At 42.5% G+C, this 17,909-nt stretch overlaps 2 long non-coding RNA genes across 2 annotated transcripts in view; both read right to left on the bottom strand.

The window, feature by feature from the left end:
• The window catches only part of LOC103103347 (uncharacterized), a 308,316-nt gene that overhangs the window by 12,315 nt on the left and 278,092 nt on the right, over positions 1-17,909 (bottom strand). The window contains exon 34 of the long non-coding RNA XR_008914376.1: positions 473-614. This is a non-coding gene — a long non-coding RNA (uncharacterized LOC103103347). The remainder of the gene's footprint in view (positions 1-472; positions 615-17,909) is intronic.
• On the bottom strand, positions 15,285-17,898 carry LOC130456082 (uncharacterized). The gene is made up of 2 exons (XR_008914383.1): positions 16,195-17,898; positions 15,285-16,059 (listed from the first exon to the last, which is right to left on the bottom strand). It is a non-coding gene; the product is annotated as an uncharacterized LOC130456082 (long non-coding RNA).

The following is a 17,909-nucleotide window of genomic DNA, read 5'->3' as shown; positions in this document are numbered from 1 at the left end:
AGTTTGAATCTATCCAATAATGGTGTAACTCTGATGCAAAGTATCAATGAGAATGTGTCTCCTCTTGAAAATGGAGGCTACACAGATTGGCTAACATGACAGCAAGGGAATATAATGAATGCTTGAGGAGATGAGGCAAAGTCGGGACATGAAGGCATTGTTGCTGGAGTGGTGAATTGATCCAACCATTCTGGAGGGCAATTTGGAACTCTGCCCAGAGGGCTCTACAAGATGGTCTGCCTTTTGATCCAGCCATTGAACTACAGGGTTTCTACCACATACCCATAATAAGGAAAAAGGCTTGACCAAGAATATTGATAGCTGCTCTCTTTGGAGTGGCCAAAAATTGGAAAAGGAGCTTAGCCTCTGAGCTATTGATTCCTTGCTTTCCTATTCAAGACTTCCAGCGCCTCATGGAAGAGTCAAAGAAAAAGGGTTTGGACCCATCATGCAGTCTGCCACAGCCACTCACCTCACTGGCCAAAGTAGAGGTCTGCCACTCCCCCTCCAATCTTGAACCAAATACATCTTCTGAGGCACCTGAACATCACAGGGACACCATCATATGCTTTGCTTGCCAGCAACCACTTGTTCCGATTTTCTAGGGTGGACAGCTGAGAAGAAGAATGGGAAAGATCGACTGATTGATGAATTCCATAGAGGGACAGACCAATGGACAGACAGATTGACAGACACTGGAGATCGACAGATAAACAGATGCATACATAGACAGAAACACACATACTTACTTATATAGAGACAGATACCCAGAGAGGACTGATGAACAGACAGATAGACAGACTGACAGGTACATAGACAGGAATGCAGTAAGACAGAGAAACAGATAAACAAAGCTTTATGTCTGTCAGTCGTCCTGTCCTTCGGTCCCCTTGTCCATCTCTCAGTCTACATGGATATAGAGCAAGATATAGTTTTGCTCTTCTTAGGTTGTCCCCTGAGGAACTGCATTCCCCAGTGTGCTCCAGGGGTCCCTCCCCCATCTTTCCTGGTTGGGATTGGTCTTGAATTGCACTAATCCTAGGCTGGGTGAGGAATGATGCTCCCTACTTTACTGTGCGTGATTGCTAAAGAGATGGACCAATTCTGGGCTAAGGAGGGGCCATGGGTATTGTCCCTCCCCAACCACAGGATTGGTCTAATTCCGGACCAATCCCAAGCCAGGACTCAAAAGGTACAGATCCCTGGGGCACAATGGGGCTTGTAGTTCCAGAGGCTGTCACTACACTTGAAAACCCACAAAAGAAACACAGACAGGCTGACAGACATAAGAACCAGTAGGCGAATAGACAGAATAACAGATCAAATAATCTGTGTGTCAGTCTAGCTGTCTATGTCTCCTTCTACATAGAGAGATCCGGTGGGTATTCAATGGTTGTGGCCTACGGGACTATATCTCCCAGCATACTACAAGGTTCCCTCCCTCTTATTTCCTGAGAAGGATTGGCCTTGAATTTGACCAATCCCCTGCTGGGTAAGAGATGATGCCTGTTCCCTTTCATGGGATTGGTTTTGAGATGGACCAATCCCATGCTAAGGAGGGACCACAGACAAAGTCCATCCCCCAACACAGGATTGGTCCAATGCAAGACCAATCCCAAGCCAGGACTCAAAGGGATGTTACCACTAGGTCACATTGGGAGTTGTAGTTCCCCAGGATGTCACAACACTTTAAAACACACAAATGACATACACACAGTGTGATCCATGCAAAAACAAGCAGGCAGATAGATACATAAACTACACCGATAGGAACACAAAGACATAGATAGATCGATACATACATCGATAGTTAGATAGATAGATAGATAGATATATAGAAAGACAGATCGACAGACAGATAGATAGAAACATACATAGAGAGACAGAGAGACAGATATAGAGATATATCTGTCTATCCCTGTCTACCTGTCTATCGATATGCCTGACTTTCTGTGTCTCTCTCTGTCTCTCGATTCCATTTTCCGTCGATCTGTCCTTCCATCTATCTGTCTCTGTCTGTCCCTTTGTTTCACCTTCCCTCATCCTGTAGTTCTATTAATCTTTCAATGTCTCGATCTCACATTCTGTTTCTGTTTCTATGTCTTTTTGTTCTATGTTCCTATCTATTTATCTCTCGATCTGTCTGTCTGCCTGCCTGTCTATCTCTCTTTCTGTGTTTGACTACGTGTCTCTCTATGTGCTATCTCTATATCCATCTATCTGCCCTCCTACCTATCTCACTACCCATCTGCCAGTCGGCCTGCCTATCGGTCTTTCTATCTGTCTGTCTCTATCTCTCTGGATTCTCACGGGATCAGGGAACAAGTACAAACTTTGGAGTCTCCAATCTATTAGCTCCTCCGGAAATCCAGGCTACACCAGATACGTCTAGGCCCCAAGTTAGGGTTTTCTTGATTCCAGGTTGACAATAGAAAAACCGGGAAGGCCATGGTCCTTTGATATTCCCACAGACTCGGGAATGGCGAGATTGGTGTGAGAGCAAAAGAGTGTTCTAAAATTTTAACTCTATCTTTGCAAGATAGGATTCACGGTGCTGTCCATCAATAGAACACTTTCTACATCTTGCTGTCCTTTAATTTTTACAGCTGTTCAACAAATAACCAGATAAACAACAGACTATGAATCACATAGGATTTTACAAGTCTGGGCTATGATTTTCATCACGGTCAAAGTGCAAGCAATTCTGCTTCCAGCAAAAAAAAAAAACGATACTGTATCTACATTAACAGACCACCATTGGCAAATACAGATTCTACTGTTTCCTGATTTGATGCAGTGGATGTATTCACAGCATCGGCAATAAGGTGTGTCAACATGGAATCTAGAAATCCCAAACTTGTGGCCTAGTGGGATCTGGTGAAGCCCAGATTTACGGAGGAGCTTGTAGGTTGAAGACCCCAAAGTTTGTACTTCTTCCCTGTTCCCATGGGAATCCTCCCTGAGGGAATCCGAGGTGAGCAGTTTCAGACTGACGAGGGACCCTCGGGAGAATGACAATCGTAGTTAGATAGTCTCCCCAATTTTATCAAGAGACCCTTTCCCAAGAAGATCCACACCTGGCGAGGACTATACTTCAGTATCCACTATAAGCACCCCACTCTCTTAGACCCTAGCCTTTTGCTAGCATTCCTTTCTTATGCTTGATTGTATTTGGTCAGGGAATTCCTTTTAGCTATAGCAATGTCACTCATCTTTCCATGCTCCTAGATTTCCCCCATGTGGTAGAGAGGATCCCCAAATACTTTTCCTCCTTGTAAGGGGATCTGAGTTGGAAATTGCCCAACCCTTGAGATATTCAGTCAAGGGAAATGCTAAGCCACAGACAGATAAAACTTTGGGACCTGTCCAAGGTCCCAACTACTAACAGATAAACTTCAGGACGAAGGTCCCAGGTGCAAAAAAACTCGGAAATTTCCAACGAGAGCATGCAACAGATAATGGCCTGGAATGAGGAAGGGAGGGGGGTTATTCATGCTGAAAAGTATTTAAGACTGAATCTTCAGGAGGGAACTCAGAACTCTTTTGGCTGAGTTCCCACTAGTGCGCATTAGTTCAATAAACGGCCCTTTCTTTGCCTGATTGCGTTGTCCATGGGTCTTCCTTGGTGGTGGGTAAAATCCCGGACCTTAACACTTACACTTGTCATCTAGGCTAGGGGCCCTCCCTGGGATAACATCCCCAGAGTCCTGGGTTTATACCCTGTAAAAGTCGTGGCACCAAACTCTGAGTAAAGAATACAATAAGTAAAAAAGTATGGAATATCAACCAAATCTGGTTCCAAGGTAAGTCGGCCAAAATGGAGCCCGGGACAACCTGAACACATGCTCCATAACTGACTAAAGTTTGTGTGTGACTGACTGTTGGTATCTGTGTATGTGAGTGAAATAGTATTTCTAGTAGAAGGAAGAGCGAGGAGAGTATAGGTGACATGCATGTATGTTTGGCTGAAAGCGTTGAATGGGAAGCTTGAGTTGGAGTGTGAGAGCCAGAGTGTTCACTACTGCATCTGAGTAACTGCTTTAAGGCTACTATAATAGAGAAAGTTTCTGCATGAATTTAAAGGTCAGGGCTTAGGGTCTAAAGAGTTATCAAATCTGATGTATGAAAGAGCTTCTCAAGGAAGCTGAAGAACTTGAGTTCTCCGTTTCTTCTCAATGTTCCGTGCGGTTTGGGCTATACCGTATGTCTAATGGATTTCTTCTACTTGCAGGTGATAGAAACGTTACCAAATAATGTCTATCAAGATGTATTACAACAGTTCATTCCTCTGAAAATCTGGAGACAAGGGCAGGAGCTGGTCATCTGTACTGGGGATTATAGAGCAGAAGACCAAAGGAAGAACAGAAATTCTTGACCTTACAATCTAATATTTTCTTCCCACCTTTTGGTAGGAGTAATGTGTGAAATCGTGTATATCAAGTGCAGGCAATATTGAGTATTGCTAATAAGAGGCATTTTCCTCGAGGTATTAACATGTTTATTTGTATGCAGTCATTTCACATTTTTATCAAGCTGGTATTTGTTTTCAAAGAGTTAAGGTTAATTTTTTCAGATTACCGTGTATGTGTGTGTGTGTGTGTGTGTGTGTGTGTGTGTGTGTGTGTAAAACTTTTAAATTTGAATTTCAATATTGTTTTAAAGGTGAAATTGTGGTTGAAGACTTGGGTTTTTATGACTAATTGATAGCTCGGCATTATTTCCAAGTTAACAGGTTCAAGGATGTTACTTTTGAAAGAACAATTATAGAGAAATTCACAGTTTGAAAGATTCCAGCACTAGGAAGAGGATTCTCCATTTTACCTAGCACATTGGAAAAATGTAATGGCCAGGCCGATACAGTGAATGGAATATTGCAACTTGCATTCCTGCTATTGGGTTAGACGAACATCAGTACTGGGACCCCTTTTTGTCACTTGAGTAAGCAGTACCTCTGCCAATCCCGAACAACTAATAGGTGTCTCTGCCTGGTGTTTCAAAGTTTGAATCTATCCAATAATGGTGTAACTCTGATGCAAAGTATCAATGAGAATGTGTCTCCTCTTGAAAATGGAGGCTACACAGATTGGCTAACATGACAGCAAGGGAATATAATGAATGCTTGAGGGGATGAGGCAAAGTCTGGATGTGAAGGCATTGTTGCTGGAGTGGTGAATTGATCCAACCATTCTGGAGGGCAATTTGGAACTCTGCCCAGAGGGCCCTACAAGATGGTCTGCCTCTTGATCCAGCCATAGCACTGCAGCGTTTCTACCACATACCCATAATAAGGAAAAAGCCTTGACCAAGAATATTGATAGCTGCTCTCTTTGGAGTGGCCAAAAATTGGAAAAGGAGGGGATACCCTTCAACTGGGGAATGGCTGAACAAATTGGGGTACCTCTGGGTGCTGAAATAGTATAGACCTCAAAGGAATAATAAACTGGTGGAATTCCACAGGAACTGGAAAGACCTCCAGGAATGGATGCAGAGTGAGAGAAGTAGACCCAGGAGAACATTGTACATAGAGATGGATGCACCGTGGTACAATGGAATGGAATGGAATGGACTTCTTCATTAGTGTCAATGCAATCATCCTAAACTACCGGGCAGAATCGATGAGAAACAACACTATCCACATTCACGAGGAAAACTGTGGGAGTAGAAACACCCAAGAAAAACAACTGCTAGATTACAAGGGTCCAGGGGGTTAAGGCTGGGGATATAGACTCTAAATGAACATCCTAGTGCAAACATCAACAACTAGAAAAGAGGTTCTCCTGAAGGACACATGTCATACCCAGTGGAATTCCCCTCGACTACGGGAAGGGTAGGGCAGGGGAAGGATTGAAAGAATATGATTCTTGTCACCGAGGAGAAATAATGTGCTAAACTGACTAAATAAAATCTGAAAAGCAATAAAAGAAGACAATTTCTGAATAAAGAAATCAATAAAAGGCTGGCTAGAACAGTTTGAGAAGGATCAATTCTCCAGACTTAGTTTCTGGTCTCCAGCTGTTTCAAGATTTTGCATTTCTTCCTTGGTCTCAGGTGTCAGTTTTCTCCCTGAGGAGACGACATCATTTTGTTGAATGGCACATGGAATGATTGTTGTGGGGTTCAGAGATGCTCCTCTGGAGATCGGAGTTATATCATCGTAAGAATGCAAGACTCTGAAGCATGGCTTCAAAAGAAAAGGGGACATTTTATTGATTTGAAAGTCATGTTGACTGTGGTCAGGAGGCAGCCAAGGTGGGAGAGCTTGCGAGCAAAATCTGCTCCTTGGGAGGAAGGCAACACAGCATGCCTCCATGCTGGGGTTTAGCTATCATTTGACAGCAGTGAGGACAGGACCCAGGAACAAGGGGTTTGGGGAGGAGGTTTGTCCCAGGCCATGGGGCTAGTTCTTTCCATCTGCAACATTAAGGAAGGGGTGTTTCTCTTTGGCATCTCATTAAAAGGGGAAAGAAGAGTGAGTAGAACCAGTGAAAGGTGGGGACTGCAGCTGAGGAACAGCTCAACTCTCCACAGTTTGTGCAGTATCCTCACTAGAGTGCATGGGATCTCAATGGTGGCTAACATTCTGTGTCCTTTTGCCTCACTTTGTTTCATAGCCTGCCCAAGGAAATGCCATTCTTGTTTAGTAAATGCTCCTCGTTGGGAAATGTCAGGACAACAGGTTAAGATCCCTGTAAGTAAGGTGCAGTGCTTAGCCTCTGAGATCTTGATTCCTTGCTTTCCTATTGAAGACTTTGATCAACTCATGGAAGAGACTGAGAAGAAGGGTTTGGACCCATCATCCCGTCTGCCACAGCCACTCACCTCACTGGCCAAAGTGGAGGTCTGCCACTCCCCCTCCAATCTTGAACCAAATACATATTCTGAGCCATCTGAACCCAACTGGGGCACCATCACATGCTTTGCTTCTCTGGAATCAGTTATCCTGATTTTCTAGAGTGGACACCTGAGAAGTAGAATGGGAAAGATCGTGTGACTTATAAATTAGATACAGGGATAGACCAATGGACAGACAGATTGACAGACACTTGAGATCGATTGATAGAAAGATACATACATAGATAGGTATATACATACATACCTATGTAGAGATAGAGACCAAGAGAGGGCTGATGGGCAGACAGACACTTTGATTGATAGACCAATAGATAGGAAGGCAGTAAGACAGAAAAGTAGAAAAACGAAAGTCTCTGTCTTTCAGTCCTCCTGTCTATCTGTCCCCTTGTCCATCACTCAGTCTACATGGATATAGAGCAAGATATAGTTTTGCTCTTCTTAGGTTGTCGCCTGAGGAACTGCATTCCCCAGTGTGCTCCAGGGGCCCCTCCCCCATCTTTCCTGGTTGGGATTGGTCTTGAATTGGACTAATCCTAGGCTGGGTGACAAATGATGCTCCCTACTTTACTGTGCTGATTGCTAAAGAGATGGACCAATTCTGGGCTAAGGAGGGGCCATGGGTATTGTCCCTCCCCCACCACGGGATTGGTCGAATTCCGGACCAATTCCAAGCCAGGACTCAAAAGGTACAGATTCCTGGGGCACAATGGGGCTTGTAGTTCCCGAGGCTATCACAACACTTGAAAAACCACAAAAGAAACACAGACAGGCTGACAGACGTACCAACCAGTAGGCGAATAGACAGAATAACATATCAAATAATCTGTGTGTCAGTTCTTCTGTCTGTCTAGCTGTCCATGTCTCCATCTACATAGAGAGATCCAGTGGGTGTTCAATGGTTGTGGCCTACGGGACTATGTCTCCCAGCATGCTCCAGGGTTCCCTCCTACTTATTTCCCGTGAAGAATTGTTCTTCAATTTGACCAATCCTCTACTGGGCAAGAGATGATGCCCATTTTCCTTTCATAGGATTGGTCTTGATATGGACCAATCCCATGCTAAGGAGGGACCATAGACATAGTCCATCCCCCAACACAGGATTGGTCCAATACAAGACCAATCAGAAGCCAGGACTCAAAGGGATGTGACCACTGCGTCACATTGGGAGTTGTAGTTCCCCAGGATGTCACAACACTTTAAAACACACAAATGACATACACACAGTGTGATCCATGCCAAAACAAGCAGGCAGATAGATACATAAACTACACCAACAGGAACACAAAGACATAGATAGATCGATAGATATATAAGTAGAAAGACAGACAGATCGACAGACATATAGATAGACAGATACATAGACAGAGAGACAGATAGGGACAGACAGATAGACGGATACAAAAATCAGGATATATAGACAAACAGATGCACATCCAATGAGACAGACTTGTAAATACACAGAAAGGAAGGCAGATAGACAGAATGACAGAGAAACTAATCTGTCTGTCAGTCTTTCTGTTCATTTGTGTATCTGTCTGTCGCTCTGTCCTGTCTTTTCGTCCATCAATCTGTCTCTGGTAGTCTTTTTCTCTTTCCTTCTATTTATATCAACCTAGTGATCTTTTTGTCTATCTCTCTCTTTTTGAATCTGTCCACCCAAGTCTATCTCTCTAGATATTTGACTGTTTATGTCTATGTATCGATCTGCTTGACTCTCTCTGTCTCTCTATGTGTGTCTAACCCTCTGTGTTGCTATCCATCATTCTCTCTGTCTATTAATATATCGATACCTCAGTCTACCTCTCTGTCTAAATGTCATTATATCTAACTGTGTCTCTATATATCTATCTGTCTCTTTCTCTGACTCTCTCACTCTCTCTCTATCTATTTATCTATCTATCTATCTAATTCTATCTGTTTGTCTCTCTACATGTCTACCTCTATATGTCTCTCGGTCTATCAACCTATAAACTTGTACATTTATCATTTTGCATATTTGTTGCTTTCCCTCTCTCTGTCTCTCTGTCTGTCACTCTGTGTTTTTCTCTCTCTCTATTCCTCTCTCACAAATAGCTATCTATTTGTGTAGGGAAAAAAACTGACAGACACACAGACAAATAGATAGACAGAAAGACAAAGACTAAGAGAAGCAAATACATACATACATACATACATACATACATAGAGATTACCAGAAGGGACTGGCTGGCAGACAGATGGATAGATACACATACATACAGGCAGACAGATACATAGAAAGCACAAAGAGACACATGGAAAATATAGATATATTGATAGACAGACAGCACACAGATATAAAAACAAAGAGCAAGAGCGAGAGCGAGAGAGAGAGAGAGAGAGAGAGAGAGAGAGAGAGAGAGAGAGAGAGAGAGAGACCGAGCAAGGAACAGACATGGACAGAGGGACAATCACAAAGAAAGAATTACATATATAGACAGAGAGATAGATAAACAGAGTGTCAAAACGGAGTTTAGAAACCCCAACCTTGTGGCATAGTAAGATCAGATGAAACCCAAGGTTAGGACTAGTTTCTAAGTTGAAGACTCAATGTTTGTATTTGTTCTTTCTTTCTGTGAGAATCCACCCAGAAGGGAACCTCAGGCTAGCAGGTTCAGACTAAATAATGGAGCCTCAAGTGAATGGCAATTCTACTTGAATGGGACTAAGCAGATGCTCAGGACCCTCTTTGTTTTAGGTAGTCTACTCTGTGGGATCAGAGATTTTTTCCCAAGTAAATCCCCACCTGATCAGGGACCATCTTTAGTCTCCACTGTCAGCAGCCCTTTCCCTTAGACCCTCAACTCAAGCTGTGATTCTTTTCCCAAGCTTCATTTATTGCTGTCAGTAGAGTTTGAACACTCCCTTTTTCTTTGTTGTTAAAGGAAAGTCAATAATCTTTCCCTGCCTGGGATTTTACCCAAAATGGTGGAGAAGGTCCCCAAATTGTTTTCTTCTTTGGAACTTGCCAATCTTGTGCTGTTGCCTTTCCCAGGGGTCAGTGACCAGACCAACCAGATTTCAGTCTTGGGACTCTGTAGCCTTGTGGCACCCAACTCTGTCTAGAGCTCTACTGTCACAGTAAACCCCTTTTCCCTGATGAGTCATTTTTCTGACTATTTAATATTTTCTGTTTTTACAAATCAACAGTAGTTAGATATATACATAGAGAGATACAGATACATAGAGAGATACATAAATAGATACATAAAAATATGGGCACATAAAAACACACAGAGAGATATATAGCCAGACCTGACTGATTGGCAGAGATACAGACAGACTCATAAGATACACAGGCAGGCAGGTAGACAGTTATATAGACTACATGTGCTACCTCTATAACCATCTATCTGCCCTCCTACCTATCTGAGTACCCATCTACCAGTCGGCCTGCCTATCTGTCTTTCTGTTTGTCTGTCTCTATCTCTCTGGATTCTCACGGGATCAGGGAACAAGTACAAACTTTGGGGACTCCAACCTACAAGGTCCTCCACAAACCCAGGCTTCACCAGATCCTTCTAGGACACAAGCTTGGGGTTTCTTGATTCCAGGTTGACAATAGGAAAACCAGGAAGGCCATTTATCTTTGACATACTCTCAGAGAGGGGATTGCGGAGATTGGTGTGAGAGCCAAAGTGTGTTCTAAAAATTTAACTCTGTCTTTGAAAGTAAGGATTCACGGTGGTGTCAATCAACAGAATAGGTTCTACATCTTACATTCCTTTAATTTTTACAGCTATTTAACAAATGACCAGATAAACAACAGACAATGAATGACGTGGGATTTTACTAGTCTGTGCTATGATCTTCATCACGTGTCAAACTGTAAGCAATTCTATTTCCTGCAAAAAACCTTACTGTGCCTGCATTAACGACCACCGTTGGCAAATACTGCTTTTCCTGATTGAATGTAGTGAATATATTTACAGCATCAGCAATAAGAAGGGTCAACGGGAATCTAGAAACCTCAAACATGTGATTTGTGGGATGTGCTGAAACCCAGGTTTCAGGAGGAGCTTGTAGGTTGGAGACCTCAAAGATTGTACTTGTTCCCTGTTGCCAAGGGACTCCACACTGAAGGGAATCCCAGGCGAACAGTTTCAGACTGAGTGGGGGACCCTCAGGTGAATGACAATCCTAGTTAGGTAGTCTCCTCTACGGTATCAAGACACCCTTTCCCAAGAATTCCACACCTGGCAGGGACCATTCTTCAGTATCCATTGTAAGTAGCCCCTCTCTTAGACCCTAGCCTTTTGCAAGGATTCCATTCCTAACTGTCGGCAAAGGAATGTCTGTTTAATTAGAAACCAAGTGGACAATCGCTTTTCCGTGCATACTGCAGCCAACACGCCAGTGGAACTGCTGCCAAGTTTATGTTCACATAAGTACATAGTTATATATATGGTATATGCCGGACCAGGTACCTGGGAATGTTTGAAAAAGTGTGGAACATCAATCAAATCTGGTTCCAAGGTAAGTCGGCCAAAATGGAGCCCGGTTCAACCTGAACACACGCTCCCCCACGGACTAACTTTTTTTGTCACAGAGTATTTGTACATGTGTTTGTGAGTGAAGAAGTATTTCTAGTAGAAGGAAGAGCAAGGATAGTATAGGTGACATGGGTAAATCGTTGGCTGAAAGCGTTGAATGGGAAGCTTGAATTGGAATGTGAGAGCCAGAGTGTTTTATAGAGGGTCAGGGTAAATGCTTTCAGCCTACTAAAATACAGAAAGTGTCTTCTTGATTTGAAATGTCTGGGGTTAAATTCTAACGAGTTATCAAATTTGATGTATGAAAATGCTTCTCCTAGAAGCTGTAGAACTTAAGTTCTCCATTTCCTCTCAATGATCTTTGGGGTTTGGGCTATACTATAATCCCAATGGATTTCTTCTGAATGCAGGTGATAGAAATATTAGCAAATAATGTCTATCAAGTTGTGTTACAACAGTTCATTCCTCTGAAAAGCTAGAGACAAGGGCAGGAGCTGGCTAACTGCACAGGGGATCATTGAGCAGAAGGCCAAAGGAGGTCCAGAAACTCTTGACTTTATAGTCTAATCTTCTTCCCAAGTTTTGTAGGACAAATGTGTGAAATCGTGTACATCAAGTGCAGTGAATTTTGAGTATTGCCAATAAGATGCATTTTCTACTGGGTAATAACTTTGTTACTTCAGTGCAATCATTGCACATATTTGTCAAGCTATTATTTGCTTCCAAAGAGCAAGAGATGATTTTTTCAGATTACTCTGTGTGTGTGTGTGTGTGTGTGTGTGTGTGTGTGTGTGTGTGTGTGTGTGTATGATTTCTGGAGTAAAGAAAGTTCATTTGAGGATGGGCAACTATGTACGTGACGGGTCATTCAATTGTCGTCAAAGGACAGGAAATACGGGGGAAAAGGTTTTGCTTTCAATGCTAAGGAAACCCTGAACATTTTTTAATTGAGGTACTAATGTCCTCTCTAGGAGCACCTTTAACCATAAGCCAATGTGCTTTGAGGAAAGGCGAAGAGAAAGGCAAATTGGCCACGGAAAGCAAATTACAGTAAAAAAAGAAAAAGAGAAGGAATAGTAGAGGTGTTACTATTTAGAGGAAATTTTGAACCTTTTCCTTAGTAACCCTAAGTTTTGTTTTTTGAGAGAAAATGTTACAGGTTTTAGTTTTTAAAAAAGGAAAAGCATCATCCACTATAACCTGATTTGGGGCATGTGGAAGGTCAATTTCCAGAGTGCAACCATTCCAATAGATAAGTTTTTGTTTGAAAAGACCAGAGAATAATGAGAACTAATTTTGATTTTGAAGTGGAGAGAACTGATGGTTTTATAAGCATTATTTCTGATGATCATTGGCACATGACAGCTAATAGAGAAAGGAATTCCCCACCTGGGAAACTCCTAAGATATTTCTAGAACGCCCTACATTTTACCCCGCCCCGCCAGTTCTGGCGTGGGGGTGAAGAGATGAAAACCTATGAAAGTGAAGATTTACCTCAAGATGTTTCCTAGGAGCAAAAATCCTGGACCAGATTTTTCTCCTACCCAGAATCTAAAGAACTGCTCAAAGAGACATCTTAGGAGAAATCTGAGGAGTCCCCCAGATACGGTATTGAGGGAAGGATTGTGTCCTGTAATTTTCAATGACTTTAGAAATATTTCTACAGCAGAGGGAAAACTGGCGATTTGATTTCCCCTGAGAATTCTATTAACCTGACCCCAAGGCCCTTTTAGTACAGAACCTAGAAAAGACAGAGTTAGTCCCCAGACTGGTCTGAAAGAGGAAAGTTGAAAATAGGAGCATTTTACCTTATTAAGAGGATGGAAAGGAACATCAGTTCATTGGAGAAGTTGCAGCAAAGATTCCAGAGTCCTGGGTTGTCTCAAAGTCTCAAAGTAAGAAAGATAATCTTAGCATGGTGAGAGAAAATTGAGATCTAAGGGTAAATTCTTTGGAAAGGTCATGGGGAAAGGAAATGCTATGGAGGAAAATGGGTTAGGATATAGTCACAAGTGCCAATGGAAGGGCTGAGGATTGGCTCAGCTAAGTTTCTATCAAGTTCTACAGCTGACTGATCATCATTGCCAACTTATACTTGACATTCGTATTCCAAATTAGGGAGCTTTTATCCCCCGTTTTGAGGTATTTCCCACTTTTCTCCTGTTAGAGCAAATGTTCTCTCAATCTATGATAAAATCCTCAGAAAGGCAAGGCTTAGAATATGGGAATTATTATGAGGATAATTTTGGTCTACAGACTGGCATGATTATATTTTGTTCAGTAGGTAAAGAGGAGTGTAAACAGTTTTTCAATCCAGAGCATCCCAACGTCCCCAAAGATAGAGAGAGGATGTGTGTGTGTGTGCGTGTGTCTTTGTGTGTGTGTGCGCGCGAAACTTTTAAATTTTAAGTTCGAAATCGTTATGAAGGTGAAATTGTGGTAAAAGACTTGGGTTTTTCTGACTATTTGATAGCTCGGCATTATTTCCAAGTTAACAGGTTCAAGGATGTTACTTTTGAAAGAACAATTATAGAGAAATAAACCGTTTGCGAGATTCCGGCACTAGGAAGATGATTCCCCATTTTACCTACCACACTTAAAAAATTTAATTACCAAGGCCGATACAGTGAACGGAACGTTGCAACTTGCATTCTTGCTATTGGGTTTAGACGAACATCAGTACTGGGACCCTTTTTGTCATTTGAATAAGCAGTACCTCTGCCAATCCCGAACAACTAATAGGTGACACTGCCTGATGTTTCAACGTTTGAACCAATCCAATAATGTGGTCACTCTGATGCCATGCATCAGTGAGAATGTGTCTCCTCTTGAAAATAGAGGCTAGACAGATTGACTAACATGACGGCAAGGGAAAGTAATGAATGCTGCAGGGGATGTAGCCAAGTCGGGACATGAAGGGATTGCTGGTGGAGTGTTAAATTGATGCAACCATTCTGGAGGGCAATTTGGACCAAAGAGTGCAAAAAGACTGTCTTCCTTTTGATCCAGCCTTAGCACTACTGGGTTTGTACCCCACAGACATAATAAGAAAAAAGAATTGGCTAAGAATATTGATACCTGCGCTCTTTGGAATCTCTAAAAATTGGAATAGGAGGGGATGTCCTTCCATTGGGGAATGGCTGAACAAACTGTGGTATCTCTTGGTGCTGGAATACTATGGTGCTAAAAGGAACAATAAACTGGAGGAATTCCACGGGAACTAGAAAGACCTCCAGGAATGGATACAGAGTGAGAGGAGCAGAAGCAGGAGAACATTGTAGACTGAGAAGGATACACTGTGGTACAATGGAATGAAATGAACTTCTTCATTAGTGGCAATGCAGTGATCCTGAACCATCCAGAGGGATCTTCAAGAAAAAACACTATCCACATTTACAAGGAAAATGTGGGAGCAGAAACACCCAAGAAAATCAACTGCAAGATTACAGGGGTCCAGGGGGTTAGGGTTGGGGATATAGACTCTAAATGAACATCCTAGTGCAAACATCAACAACATGGAAAGAGGTTCTCATCAAGGACACATGTCATACCCAGTGTAATTCCTCTCAAATACGGGAAGGGTAGAAAAAACATGATTCTTGTCACCAAAGAGGAATCATGTACTAAATTGACTAAATAATATCTAAAAAGCAATAATAAAAGAAAATTGGTGAATAAAGAAATAAATAAAAGACCAGCTAGAAAACTTTGAGAATGATCAATTCTCCAGACTTGCTTTTGGTATCCAACTGTTTCAAGATTTTGCATTTCTTCCTTGGCCTCAGGTGTCAGTTTTCTCCCTGAGGAGACGACATCATTTTATTGAATGGCACCCAGGATGATTGTTGTGGGGTTCAGAGATGCACCCCTGGAGCTCGGGAAGGATACCATTGGCAAGAATGCAAGACTCTGAAACTTAGCTTCAAAATAAAAGAGACATTTTATTGATTTGGAAAGTCATGTTGAATGTGGTCAAGAGGCAGCCGAGGTGGAAGAGCATGGATGCAAAAGCTGCTCCTTGGGAGGACAGCCAGACATCATGCCTCCATGCTGCGGTTTAGCTATCATTTGACAGCAGTGAGTACAGGACCCAGAAACAAGGGGTTTGGGGAGGAGGTTTGCCCCAGGACATGGGGCTGGTTCTTGGCATCTGCAGCATTAAGGAAGGGTTGTTTCTCTTTGGCCATCTCATTCAAAGGGGCAAGAAGAGTGAGTACAAGCAATGAAAGGTGGGGTCTGCAGCTGAGGAACAGCTCAACTCTCCATAGTTTGTGCAATATCTTCACTAGATTGCATGGGATCCCAAAGGCAGTAACATTCTGTGTCCTTTTGCCTCACTTTGTTTCATAGCCTGCCCGAGGAAATGCCATTCTTGTTTAGTAAATGCTCCTTTTTGAGAAAAGTCAGGACAACAGGTTAAGATCCCTGTAAGTAAGGCGCAGAGCTTAGCCTCTGAGCTATTGATTCCTTGCTTCCCTATTCAAGAATCCAGCACCTCATGGAAGAGTCTGAGAAGTGTTTGGACCCATCATGAAGTCTGCAACAGCCACTCACCTCACTGGCCAAAGTGTACGTCTGCCACTCCCCCTCCAATCTTGAACCAAATACATCTGCTGAGCCATCTGAAAACCACAGGGACACCATCATATGCTTTGCTTGCCAGCAACCACTTATTCCGATATGTTTGGGTGGAAACCTGAGAAGGAGAATCGGAAAGATCGAGTAATTGATAAGTTAGACAGAGGCATAGACCAATTGAAAGAGAGATTGACAGACACTGGAGATAGATTGATAAACAGATACATACATAGAAAGGTACATACATACTTACGTATATAGAGATAGATACCCAGAGAGGACTGATGGGCAGACCGATCGACAGATTGACACATACATTAAAAAGAAGGCAGTAAAACAGAATAACAGATAAAGGAAGCACTCTGTCTGTCAGTCCTCCTGTCCGTCTGTCACCTTCTCCACCTCTCAGTCTACATGCATAATGAGCTACAGATAGTGTGGCTTTTCTTGGGTTGTGGTCTGAGGAACTGCATCCCCCAGTGTGCTCCAGGGGTGTCTCCCCCATATTTCCTTGGAGTGAATGGTCTTGAATTGGACCAATCATTCCCTGGGTGAGTAAGGATGCTCCCTATATTAATGTGCGTGATTGGCATTGAGATTGACCAATCCTGGACTAAGGAGAGGCCATGGGCATTGTTCATCCCCCACCACGGGATTGGTCCAATTCTGGACCAATCCCAAGCCACGACTCAAAGGGGAGGGACTCCAGGGGCACAATGGGGGTTGTAGTTCCCCAGGCTGTCACAACACTTGAAAACCCAAAAAAGAAACACAGAGAGGCTGAGAGATATACCAACAAATAGGCAAATAGACAGAATAACAGAACAAATAATCTATCAGTCCTTCTGTCTGTTATGCTGTCCATCTCAATGTCTACATAGATTCATAGAGAGAGATCTTGTGGGTTTTCAAGGGTTGTGGTCTAGTGGACTACATCTCCCAGTGTGCTCTAGGGGTCTTTCCAACTTATTTCCGGAGAGGGATTGGTCTTGATTTGGACCAATGCTATGCTGGGAAAGGGATGATGCCCATTTTCCTTTCATGGGATTGGTCTTGAATTGGACCAATCCCATGCTAAGGAGGGACCATGCACATTGACCCTCCCTCAACGTGGGATTGGTCCATTGCCAGACCAGCCCCAATCTAGGACTCAGAGGAGTGGGACTCGTGGGGCACACTGGGAGTTGTAGTTCTCCAGGATGTCACAACACTTTAAAATACACAAAGGATCTACATATAGATTGATCCATGCAGAAACAGGCAGGCAGATAGATACCTAGACTACAGCGATAGATACACAAAGATAAAGATTGACAGACAGACAGACAGACAGACAGATAGATAGATAGATAGATAGATAGATAGATAGATAGATAGATAGAAAAATCTGGATAGATAGACAGTTGCACATCCAGTGAGATAGACTTGTAGATACAAAGAAAGGAAGGCAGTCAGAAAGAATGACAGAGATATTAATCTGTCTGTCAGTATGTCTGCTCACGTGTCTGTCTGTCTGTTCCTCTGTCCTATCTTTTTATCCATTAGTTTGTGTGTGTCTGGAAGTCTATTTCTCTTTCCTTCTCTTCATATCAACTTAGTGATCTTTCCGTCTATCTCTCTCTCTTTGAATCTGTCTACCCAAGTCTATCTTTCTTGATATTTGACTTTTCATGTCTATGAATCGATCTGCTTGACTCTCTCTGCCTCTCTCTGTGCTGACCCTCTGTTTCACTATCTGTCATTCTCTCTGTTTATTAATCTTTCGATACTTCAGTCTACTTTTCTGTCCATCTGTGATATCTAACTATGTATATATCTGTCTGTGTCTATCAATCTATGTATATATGTATGTATGTATGTATGTATCTATCATCGATCTCATCCTATCTGTGTGTCTCTCTAAGTGTTTGCCTGTATATGTCTATCGGTCTATCGATGTATCAACTTGTCCATTTATCATTCTGCGTA

Source organism: Monodelphis domestica, chromosome X (genome assembly GCF_027887165.1).
Source record: "Monodelphis domestica isolate mMonDom1 chromosome X, mMonDom1.pri, whole genome shotgun sequence".
Taxonomy (NCBI): domain Eukaryota; kingdom Metazoa; phylum Chordata; class Mammalia; order Didelphimorphia; family Didelphidae; genus Monodelphis; species Monodelphis domestica.
This window is presented reverse-complemented; position numbering and strand designations above follow the sequence as displayed.